The following is a 12,944-nucleotide window of genomic DNA, read 5'->3' as shown; positions in this document are numbered from 1 at the left end:
AGCCTTTTGATTGACTAGCATGTAACCGATCAGCAGATGATTAATATTTAGTGTAAATGTACCCTAAGCCAAAGGCAGCATAATGATAGTTTTTTTTAAAAAAAAAGCAAAAAGAGCACTATTAAAGAAAGGTGGCAATTTAAGAAATAGTACAATATATTCATAAAACAGATGTTTGTTTTTTTAAGTCGTCTCTAATTTATTTGTCTATTGATTGACAACTTTTGATGATAGCGATAGTTGTCACATAATATAAGTGAATTGTTCTGTAGTTTGGAGAAGCTTAAGAGTCACGTTTACATGCAAATTGAATATGCCCTGCTTTACATGGATTGTAGTTGCTTGGCAACCAAAGTGTCTCTGTAATTACACTCCTTTTACACGAGAAGAGACTGATATTAGCTGGATGATAATCCTCTAAAATTAAGGGCCATTCAGTTTGTCACGTGCTTATCCCAAAAAAATCCACTGAACAAAATGTCTGGTACAGTTCCACAATTAATGAGACAGCAAAATGCATCAGTTTAGGATTCTAATTAAAGAATCAGACTGATGTGCAGCGAATGATAACTACTTAACAGAGACCACAAGCAGAGAAGAAAAACTTAAGTGATTTATATATTTAATATATTCAGTGATTTGCAATTTGATTTAATAGAGAATCTGATAAACATTACATTTTGATGTTCTTGCCCTTGTTTATGATGACAAGAGCACTTTACTTGGATGCGTTCTCTGGGAATAGAAAAAAAATATCTAAGGCTGGTTTCACACTTGCGCTTTTTTGCGCTGTTTTTTAGCACAAAAAAAGCATGCGTTTTTTCCCCCTATCTTTTACATGGGTGCGCATAGGTGCGCATACTCATGCGTTTGTATGCGTCTGTATGCGCATGCATTTTTTTTGTAGTGTGCACTCGGGCGCACAAAATGCATCCTGTTGCATTTTTTGTGCGTCCGACTTGCCCCCCAAAAATGCATGCGCACGCAATGCATTTTTTTTTACAGCAAAACACCCATTATAGTCTATGGGTGCGCATGCGCAAAAAAACGCACAAAAACCCGCAAAAAAACGCACACAAACGCAGTATGCGTTTTTTTCATGCGTTTGTGTGCGCAAAAAAAGCACCGCAAAAAAATGCAAGTGTGAAAGTAGCCTAAAACATTTAGCATTATAACTTAGTTCTCAATCACATTCTTTTTGCCTATTGAATTAAAATGGCTGCAGTCTTGTTACAGGGTGGACAGCAGTGTGAGCAGACTCTTCTTAACTCATCTCTACTGATAGCTACAGTATTAGAGCAGAGAGACAGGGTGGACAGGAGTGTGAGATGACTGTTCTTTACTAATCACTACTGATAGCTACAGTATTAGAGCAGAGAGACAGGGTGGACAGCAGTGTGAGGAGACTCTTCTTAACTCATCTCTACTGATAGCTACAGTATTAGAGCAGAGAGACAGGGTGGACAGCAGTGTGAGCAGTCTCTTCTTAACTCATCTCTACTGATAGCTATAGTATTAGAGCAGAGAGACAGGGTGGACAGCAGTGTGAGATGACTGTTCTTTACTAATCACTATTGATAGCTACAGTATTAGAGCAGAGAGACAGGGTGGACAGCAGCATGAGCAGGCTCTTCTTATCTCATCACTTCTGGTAGCTATAGTATTAGATCAGAGAAACAGGGTGGACAGAAGTGTGAGGAGACTCTTCTTAACTCATCAATTCTGGTATCTACAGTATTAGATCAGAGAAACAGGGTGAAAAACAGTGTTAGGAGATTCTTCTTAACTCATCACTTCTGGTAGATATAGTATCACATAAGAGAAACAGGGTGGACAGCAGCATGAACAGTCTCTTCTTAACTCATCACTACTGGTAGCTACAGTATTAGAGCAGAGAGACAGGGTGGACAGCAGTGTGAGGAGACTTCTTAACTCACTACTGCTGGTAGCTACAGTATTAGATCATAGAGACAGGGTGGACAGCAATGTGAGCAGTCTCTTCTTAACTCATCACTTCTGGTAGCTATAGTATTAGATCAGAGAAACAGGGTGGACAGAAATGTGAGGAGACTTTTCTTAACTTATCACTTCTGGTATCTACAGTATTAGTTCAGAGAAACAGGGTGGAAAGCAGTGTTAGGAGACTCTTCTTAGCTCATCACTTCTGGTAGCTAAGGTATTACATCAGAGACACAGGGTGGACAGCAGCATGAGCAGTCTCTTCTTAACTCATCACTACTGGAGAGAGACAGTGTGGACAGCAGTGAGAGTTGCCTTTTCTTACCTCAGCACCTCAGGTATCTCCAGTATTAAATGAGAGAAAAAGGGTAGACACCAGTGTGAGCAGCGGTTTCTTAACTCAGCATCTCTGTTATCTCCAGTATCAAATTAGAAAGACAAGGTGGAAAGCAATATGAGTGGCCTCTTATTACCCCAGGATTCCTGGGACCACCAATATTATAACAGAAAGAAAGGGTGGACAGCAGTGTGAGCAGCCTCTTCTTACCTCAGACTTTGCTATTTTTAGTCTTACATTAGAATATACACTGGGAGATCCCTCATAAAGCATTTTTATTCTATAGTGATTACCACCCTAGACAAAACGATTGTCATTTTTTTAATTAAATTTCTTTAGGACTATTTGTATTATGATATTTCTTTTAGTTATTTTATATTTTTCCCAGAGAACCCCTTTAAAGTTTTCCACCTAAAAGTCGTTTACTCTATCAGTTAAGTCCTGTTTTCATCTCTTATTGCTACTTTCATCTCCTTATTTTTCTCCATTACTGTTTGTCTTTTAAATGTCACTCTAATAGTTATGCTTGCGTTTTTCCTGTCAATAGTGATGGGCGAGCACTAAAATGCTCTGGTGATATTTTCTCAATTTGAGCTAATCGTAATGCTCAAGTGATCGTTTCAAGTAATGAACATAATGGAAATTAATTGGTATATTTGAGCATTTTTCTGGCAGACCATACATGGAGGTCTGGGGGGATCTCTGCAGTGGATGGAAACACCGCTGTAATGGAATAAGAACCGCATGGGGAAGACCCCTAGATGCATCTCTGACTCCCAGGTTGCTTCTGAGAACAATGTTGAAAGAGTATTACACCATTTTTGTGGACTGACAATAAAAGATACAAAGCCAAAGATAGAAACATTCTTTCCTATATAATGACTTGTTTGTAATGCAAAGTGAGAAAGAGAATAAAAAAGTAATACAGTATCTCACCATATTTCCCTGTAATTTTCAGCAATAAATAAATAATTTAAAAAATGATGTTGGGTCCCCCTATTTTTAATAACCAGCTGAGGCAAAGCAGACAGCTGTGGGCTGATATTTTCAAGCTGTTAAGGTCCATTTTTATTGGCCCCCTCCCAGCCTAAAAATACCAGCCTGCAGCTGCCCCACAGCTGGCACATCAAATTAAATGTCAGAAATCACAGCTGGCATAAGCGCCTGGGGTTAGTCAGGAAAAGGTGTCTGTCATTACAAACCAAGTAGGAAAAAGGAAACAAACACACACAAAAATCCTTTATTCACAAAGACACTCCCTGACAATTGCATTTGCTCTCCCATTTATTAAAAAATATCCCATGTAGTTCTGAAGTAGTCCAACAAACCCAACAATCTAAAGCATATGGAGCGTCGTAACATTGCTCCATAGACTTTTGCAGCTGTCATTGCCAGGAATGCTGCTCTGTGAGACCAGCCTGCTATAAACTGATGTAAGCTCAGTGACTTTAGTGAGGTTACATCAGTTCATAATCACCTAGGTCTCATGGAGCACCATGACCTGCTGTACGGCAATATGCTTGACTTTGCAGGATCACTGTAGTACATTGAACTGCCAAGCTGAGCTGTTCCTGTGTCATGTAAAGCACAGTCCGGAAGTACGATATACCACAGTGAGACCACCGGGTCACGTGGACAGCAGGACAGTGCTCTGCGTGACTTATGGACTGTGAGGCCCGATAAACTGAAGAAAGCATTTAAGGGAAACTTTAAGGTTACTAGAGTAATTTGGTAACCTTAGTTCACAGCCTCCAGATGTCCCTGCAGCTGGAAACTCCAGTAACTTTAAAGACTCTCTTAAAGGCTCCTTTATGGTTTCCTTGCCTCACAGCTGTCAGGAGACCCAGTGGCAGTGAATTCAGGTAAGGTTACCAGAGTTCTCAGCCACCAAGTGTAGAGGCAGCTTTCAGGACTGGATGAGCGAACGGGCTCGATGACACTTGGATATCACTCAGTATCTGAGTGTTAGGATGCGATCAGCACTCAGCAAGCATTAAGCAGTGCTCAGATTTTAAGCCAGAATCCATGCCCCGCATGTTTGGGTCTGCAACACACCCATCAAACATGCTGAGATTGTCTGCCATTCACTGTAATGCCATAGCCATCTCGGTAGTGGCATTATTCTGATTGGCTGGCCACATTACCTCAACTCACTGCTGCCATAACACATGCTTCACAGGAAAAAGTATCTGCGAAACAAGTGTCCGGGTGAGGAGAGGCAGTGTGCGGTCAGCATCTCTGAGCCAGCCACGTTTTCTACTTTTAGGTAATACGTACCTTTCTAAATTTTTATAATGCTTACTATCTTTTATGTCATGGTGCATGACTTGTGTAATCAATTTCATGCAAATGTATATTATGGCGGAGTTTAAATAGAAATAGCATGGGTAGGAACACACAAACCTTTCCATTTATAATTTGCTATCAATATAATGGTGTATACTTGATATGTTTTCCCTTTTTTCAAATGGCTACTCTCTACAAGCACTGATAAATATTTATTCTCGTACTATATGCATTATATGCCATTTTACCTGTTCCTATTCCTCCAAAATCTCAGCATTTTTTGTGCATATATTCTGTTTGAGTAATCTCTTTGGTATACTTACCAAAAATCTATTTGGTCATACTATATCTTTTCTTGCCTGCAGCTGCCTCTTTTAGTTTGGTTTGAGGCACCTTCTTAATATATATGTTTTTAATTGTTTCAATAAGGAACAAAATATTATTTCTGTGTTTGAACACATCTTCTTTCTCACACAATCTTCTGGTTGTAAGAATGTGTATGGTTCACTGCATATTTGAAGTGTTACCCTCCCTCTAGTGGAGGACGTGGGTTTGGGTAGTATGTTTAAAGGGCCTGTCACACTAACGATATCGCTAGCAATATCGCTATAACGTCACTGGTTTTGTGACGCAGCAGCGATATTGCTAGCGATATCGCTATGTGTCATACTTACCTCCGACCGGCTCCCCTGCTGGTTATCGCTGGTCGCGCGAGAACGTCCTGGGCCATTTCTCGTCGCCAGCTTCCTGCTGGGCTTCCTGTGGCGCCGACGAGCGACGCGTGGACGCGGGCGTGAGGACGTCAGGATCGCCTAGTCTGACAGGTAAGTAGCAACCCCGACCCCTGCGATGTTGCTGGTGAGATCTGCCTGTGTGGCAGCTCACTAGCGACCACTTAGCGATGCACCAGCGATCCTGACCGCGTCATATCCCTGGTCGGGATCGCTGGTGCATCGCTAAGTGTGACAGTACCTTAACATTCTGCATTTAGCCTAGGGACAGCTGCAGGAGCAGGGAGAGTGGCAGAATTCAGCGTCTAGGGCTTAGGGCTTTTCTGTCCATTATTAAGTACATATCTGCTGCAGATGTGACCATGTTCATTTTTTGGGGGTAAAAAAAATTGACTATATTTTCATCCATAGCGTATTACATGCTTTCTGTTAAATTTCGGTGGTATACAAGACTCCAAACAGCGTTCCAAATTTTTTCTGGATTCAATTAGTCATCTGTGAAGTATTACGTGTTTGTGATACTTTATGGTGGTTTTTAAAACTCCCAAAAATAGTTAATTTTTTTGTTTGGTTTAAACTAGTCATCCATACAGTTTAACGTGGTTATTCTTATATTACTGTGCTATATCAAACTCAAAATAAAAGTAGAAATTTTTTTCCTAGATTCAATTAGTCATCCATAAAGTTTAATGTGCTTTAAGTAAAATTACGGTGGTTTAAAATAGGCTTGGCCTGGTACAGTTCACAAAATATTTTTGTTCTAAAAAATTGACTACTGTCATACATACTGTAAAACCTGTTTTGTGTGAAATTTTGTTGGTTTGAAATAAAAAAGAAAAATTGGCCTGCTACAGGTGTACAAATTTGGTTGTTCAAAAATGTACTATTGTCATACAAATAAACCCAAAAATAAGAAATGCCAGGAATAGTCATATAGAGTCATTTTAGACTTTAAAAAAAATTTTGCTTTATTATTAGATATAAATTCTAAAATTCAATGAAAACGAAGATACAGACACAAAAACACACATACATGCATAGGTGAGTAACTGAAGGGACCCCAAGGTAAGATTTCCAATAAATAGTTACAAACTCAAAAAACAATACATATTACAGAGTCAAAATGGCAAAGAAATATATGCTTCTTTGTGCATAATATGTGATAATACCATATGTGCCATTAAATGTGTAACATGGGAATACCCTAGGGCATATCAGCAATGCACATGAAAGACGGAGAAAAGATGGCCGAGTTTACAACCCAATTGTTAAAAAATATTTATATTTATTGGTACAATACAAGATATAAAAATGTGGGTAATGGTGGAAACAAATACTCAGGGAGAACTAAAGAGGACACAATACATTGGGGACATGAAATTGTCTTATCAGAGATTGAGTATATCATAGCAGCATTTCGAAGTTAAAAAAGGTGTTAATAAGAATCTGCTAGTTTAGATACAATAATGTGAAAATATGCAAAAGTGAATCCTCAAAAGAAAACTTGAAGCAGGAATTGGAAAAAGCAATGATGAAAAATAATAATCAGGGAAATGCAAATGATAAAGTGCATGTGCTAATATTGTCCCCTTAAAACTGCAATGAGCATGACTATTAACTTGATAATCAGAGGAATGTAAATAATAAAGTGCATGTGCGAAAATGATCCCCTTAAAAACATAAAGTGCATGGTTGTTGGTTTGTGGAATGAAGCAAAGTGCAGGAAAGTACTACACACAAGTGTCAATGTTGTAACATAAAGTTGCTGTCACTATAGGGCAAAAGATCAATGCTCATGGTGTTAAAATTCACATAATGCCATATAAAGGAATGGTTAAATACCTGCTGAGAGGCGGTGACTGTGAGGATCCAAAAGCTATCCCAAGGATGCGTCCACCTCGACGCGAGTTTCAGCGTTTGCATTCGTCAGGGGATGGCCGTCTTTTAAGATTTTCAATAAATAAAATGGCAACAATATATGTACACAAGCTGAGTGATAAAGTATAAATAAATACATAGTAGTAATGCACACTCAACCAACATAAACAAATCTAATATATAAAGCTCAAAGTGTGTATGTATGTATGTGTGTGTGTGTGTGTGTGTGTGTATGTGTGTATGTCCTGGATAGGCATCCGCACCGTCGCAGCTACAGCCACAAAATTTGGCACAGTCACACGTCTGAACCCCGAGAGCGTCCTAAGCGATGTTGTGAGGCGAAATTTTAACCCCGCGCGTTCCAATTCACCAAACAATTTTGCCCCCGTCTACATACTGGGGGAAAAAGTGTGTGCGTGTCAAGCCCCACCCCTCATTGTGATGTCACAATGCCCCTATTTGCATACTGGGGAAGCAATGTGTGCGTGTCAAGCCCCGCCCCTCATTATGATGTCACAATGGTTGACTATGGAATGGAGGATGTGTGATGGGTATATGGGCTCTGGACTATGGGATGGCAGATATGTATGATGGGTATATGGGCACGGGACTATGGGATGGAGGATATGTATGATGGGTATATGGGCATGGGACTATGAGATGAAGGATGTGTGATGGGTATATGGGCACGGGACTATGGGATGGCGGATATGTATGATGGGTATATGGGCACGGGACTATGGGATGGAGGATATGAATAATGGGTATATGGGCACGGGACTATGGGATGGAGGATATGTATGATGGGTATATGGGCACGGGACTATGAGATGAAGGATGTGTGATGGCTATATGGGCACTCGACTATGGGATGGCAAATATGTATGATGGGTATATGGGCATGGGACTATCGGATCGTGGATATGTATGATGGGTATATGGGCACGGGACTATGAGATGGAGGATAATTATAATTTGCTATAACTAACCACAGTTAGTTACTATGCCCGGGCAGCGCCGGGCTCTTCAGCTAGTATAAATATATACCTAGAAGGTGACATGTATCTCACAGCTAAAAAAACACGAAATTAGTGATTCTATGAATAGAATTGCTAGACATTAACTCACCCACCATGGACCCGATGTGCATTTTGCAATGGGGTAGTTGGTGGGGGGATTAGTCACTTATTTAAACCATAATGGGCCAATCAGATGCATACAATTTAAACAATGGCAGATTAGGCATTAAAAGGATGGCACAACATGAATATTTATTCCAATATGCTCTCCGAACATGGTATGTACGCCAACGCATGCTCAGTGACTGCACAACTTAGATCCGCATGTGCACAGTATAGGTGTGCATAAAATGCACAGCCTCATACAGTGGTCACCTGTTCAGAGCGACAGAATAAGGACATGTGGAGATATAGTGTCAGTGAGTGCTCTCATCTGCTGGCCTGGTTGTCTTTAGAAAGACTGCATGGACCAGGGCTCATACCACGGAACCCTGTTCTCTTTATCCATGGGCAGAACACTACTCAGACAACACAGGGTGAGGGTAAAACAGTGTGGCAATTATTTATTAAACCACTAGCAAACAATAGCATATAGAACAGGCCCAGCAAAATACCCAAGATGGTGCAAATTACAGAGTCTCACCCTTCCCTGGACCTCCACCAATGGCTCCCCACTTTTGGCTGGCCCCCACAGAGAGGAGATAATGACAAACTTAAGATATTGGCTGAGAGCTTTGAGGTATGTGGTCAAGTGACCTGATTGTCTCACCCTGGATTCTTCAAGACATCTCTGAGCTGATATCCTGCATACTCAAATCTGTGTCCCTCACAAAGGAGCCATGATGTCTTGACTGCTGCCCTGTAAAGAGTCTCTGGTTTTGTGGATGTTTGGGTGTCTGGATGTATATCTGTCTGATGTTAAAGGGGCATTTATCCTCTTTTTATAGTTAACAACTGTCCTTCAAGGCAGCACCCAGAGGTCAAGAGGAAGATCTGATGAGATTGACTTGCATTGCTTGACTTTTTAATCAGTTTGATAGTTTATACTCCTGTTTTGCAAGTCAACTAGCTATCTGTCCTGGACAATGTGTAATCAAAATATCAGTAAACATAATTGTTAAATTAACCTGCATCTCTGTTATTAAGAATACCAGCACGATATGTTACAACAAATGTCAACATTACATGCTTATATGAATAAAAGTATGCGTTTTCTTGACCAACCAGAAATAAACACATATATTCAAAAGTAAATATAAAGATAATAGTCTATTCCTAATGACTTGCTGAAAATAGAGGTCTGGTTAATTAAGATAAAATGCTGTGTCATCACAGGGAGGATTTGGACTTTCCAGCATTATAACCCAATTCTAATGCCAAGTCAACTTTTCAATGGTGCTAGAAATTACTAAATCAGTTTGAGGTCTCAACATTTAAAAAAAAATGGATTCACCCATATATGAATTATTTGTGATTCGTTCCATGTGAATAGAATTGCAGCAGTCTGATGCCACTTTGCTGGATTATAGAGGGCTGGGAAAGGGATTAAGAAATAAGAAAAATATACTATTCAACTCACCGCGAAATCCTCCCATTACTCCCTCCAGATATGAGGGAAAAAAGGAAAATGTGGTGTTTGCGGGCAATTCTGGATTCAGAGAAAACAAAGTGACCAGGAAAATACAGAGAGAGAGGAGTTTTATATACAACGCTCTTCAGAGTTGTTCTAACTCCATTAGGTTCAGAGGCTGGAGCATTAACTATTTCCTGTGATTCCTCGAGCCTTATGCAGTGTTCAGCTTCCAATTTGCACAGCATAACCAAGTGAGCAGCTTTCTTGAGTCTCTAGTTCTCATCCCTTCAATTTTACTCATGGAGTGTTCCTGCTTCTTATTCTTTCAAGACTCCAGATAAAGTCCCTATTGGTCTTCATGGCAGGTGACATGCTCTAATGTGTTTTACTTAAATTTGAGCAAATGCTATTGCTTTGATTGGCCTTGGGGGCTGAATGTCTTGATGTCCAGATGTGTTCCGAGCGTTAACTATAGGTAGGACATCAACAAGCGTCCTTTCGTTGGCCAAGGTGGTCAACAAAACTTTTTTTTGACACAGATGTTTTGCAATTCAATTGTTTTTGTTTGTGTCATTGAAAACGGTGTGTAAAAAATATGTTGCAAAAGTTGGACTTATTCAATAAATGTCTTCCACCAAATCTTTTTTTTAAGAAAAATGTCAGCAAATAACTCTTTATTTGCATTGTCGCTCCATATCATGTATGCATATTTTTCCCAAAATGAATAAACAGTTTGGAGGAATTCATTACCCTGATTTTCAAACTAGGGCACCAGATCAATTAGCAACTGACTGGAAAGGTTTACATAAGAAGGATTACTAAAAATGGAGGTGAAAAGCAAGCTTAGATATGATGGAAACATGTTTTGAGCTTTTCATTCCACATACTAATAGTAATGTGTACAATTTTAACTTCAAAAATTGATAGCCTCATGGTTATTTTTATTAAAAGGTCTTTGACTGAAGCCACCCAAAATTGCACAATTTTTATTTTTTTATTGGCAAGAGTTTTATAAAGCTGCAACAGTCATCATGCAGTAGATAGAAATGTTTTATGACTCCCTGTATCTGAGTAGTGTTACTATCTTTAGTTTTAGTGACATTTATGTAACATGTAAATTTAGGATGTAAAATGTAGTGATGAGCAAACATGCACGGAACGTCTAGTTATTCGTTCGAGCATTATGGCACTCGAGATGCTCATGACTCGTGCAAATATCTGTATGGCAAGAAGGCTCATCATACAGGGTCGATACCAAGAGGTTACATCAAGGAAAAAATCAGGAGGATAGGAAGGAAGTGATTAAGATAGAGGTTAAGGTTAGAGATCAAGATAAGCCAGGCAACCACAGCAAGAATAAAGGCCCTTTTACATTTAGCGATGCACCAGCGATCCGACCAGCGATCCGACCCGGTCAGGATCGCTGGTGCATCGCTAAATGATCGCTAGTGAGCTTTCATACAGAAAGATCTCACAGCGATGCAGCAGCGACGCAGCGCACGATACTCACCTTTCACACACAGCGATCCTGACGTCCTCCCGCCCGCCTCCACGCGTCGCTCGTCATCACAGCAGGAAGTCTCAGCAGGAAGCGCCCGACGAGAAATGGAGCCAGACATTCTCGCGCGATCAGCGATGGACAGCGGGGGAGCTGGTCGGAGGTAAGTATCACACATAGCGATATCGCTAGCAATATCGCTATAACGTCACAAAACCAGTGACGTTTTAGCGATATTGCTAGCGATATCGCTTAGTGTAAAACCCCCTTAAGGCTATACCAGATACTCAGTATTTATTAACTGGCAGTGGGAACTGATTCTCCGAGGTTTAAATAGCAGGCATCACTGCCCAGTGCTGTCACCAGGAAGAAACATAAACTAGAACTGAGCTTTGATAAATGACCCCAAAGGCGCGTCCTTTGTCACATGTTGCACCATCTCATCAAATGTTTTCATATTTTTATCTTCTTTGTTACCATGATTTTGTGGTTTTAATTACACTTCAATTAAAGGACTTAGTTTTATTTGGAGCTGGAAACTTTTATTTTTTTGTTGGACCTTTCGGTCTAGTCAGGATGAAGCTCCATGCTCAATAGAAAACCGCATGAGTTGAGCTGGCATTAACTCCTTCCTCTAACATAATTAACTCCAAAGCTTCTGCACTGGCCAGATAAACACGTCACAGGAGTAAAATATGTACTGAAAAGTCACTTTGCGTCGGTAGAAAAGTGAAGCAGGAGTAGAGTGACAACAGTATTGATACCACAAAGCCTAATTTGCCTAATGATTTTGTGATTAGCAAACCAGTTGTGGACCACAAAAAAGGGATAATGTTTTTCACTTTTGGTTGAGAGACCCTAAAGGCCCCGTCACACACAGCAATCTCGCTAGCGAGATCGCTGATTTTGTGATGTCACAGCGATCTCACCAGCGAGATCGCTGTATGTGACGGGGATCAGCGACTGGCCCCCTCGCCGGGTATCGCTGATCATGCACTATCATGCACGGCCGTTTTTTGATCGTTGTTCTCCCGCTGGCCAGCGCGCATTGCTGCGTGTGGCAGTGGGAGCCAACGATCAGCGACGCTCCCAGTGCTCTAAGCAGGTGCTGGGAGCTGGTAACCAAGGTAAATATCGGGTTACTAAGCGGCGCGCATCACTTAGTTACCCGATGTGTACCTTAGAAACCTGCTTGCTGGCAGCTCCCGATATTTACCTTAGAGACCAGCGTCCTCGCTGGTGCTGATCGCTGGTGAAGCTGCCTGTTTGGCAGCTCCCCAGTGATCATGTAGCGATGCACTAGCGATCCTGACAAGGTCGTATCGTTGTCGGGATCGCTGGTGCATCGTTTAGTGTAATGGGGCCTTTACTTTGCTACATGCAAAACTGCACAGTATTCTGTTTTGTCTCTGTGTTAAAGAGATAATTCTTGGATGGCTTATAAAAAAGCTAACTCTTCTTGATTTAGCAAATGCGCAAAGTCAAAGATGCTATAGGATTTTTACAGGATGAAAATGATGAAATTGTAAGACAGGATGTTGAGAAGGCCGAACTTTTAAATTCCTATTTTGCATCTGTTTTCTCTCAGAAAGGAAATGTAACATCAACTGTTCTTCACTGTTCTATTAAGGGAATAGAAGAATCCAGGATATCTATAAACAGA

This window comes from Dendrobates tinctorius, unplaced genomic scaffold (genome assembly GCF_039654945.1).
Source record: "Dendrobates tinctorius isolate UK_male_01 unplaced genomic scaffold, ASM3965494v1 ptg000067l, whole genome shotgun sequence".
In the NCBI taxonomy this organism is placed as follows: domain Eukaryota; kingdom Metazoa; phylum Chordata; class Amphibia; order Anura; family Dendrobatidae; genus Dendrobates; species Dendrobates tinctorius.
Note: the sequence above shows the minus strand (reverse complement) of the source record.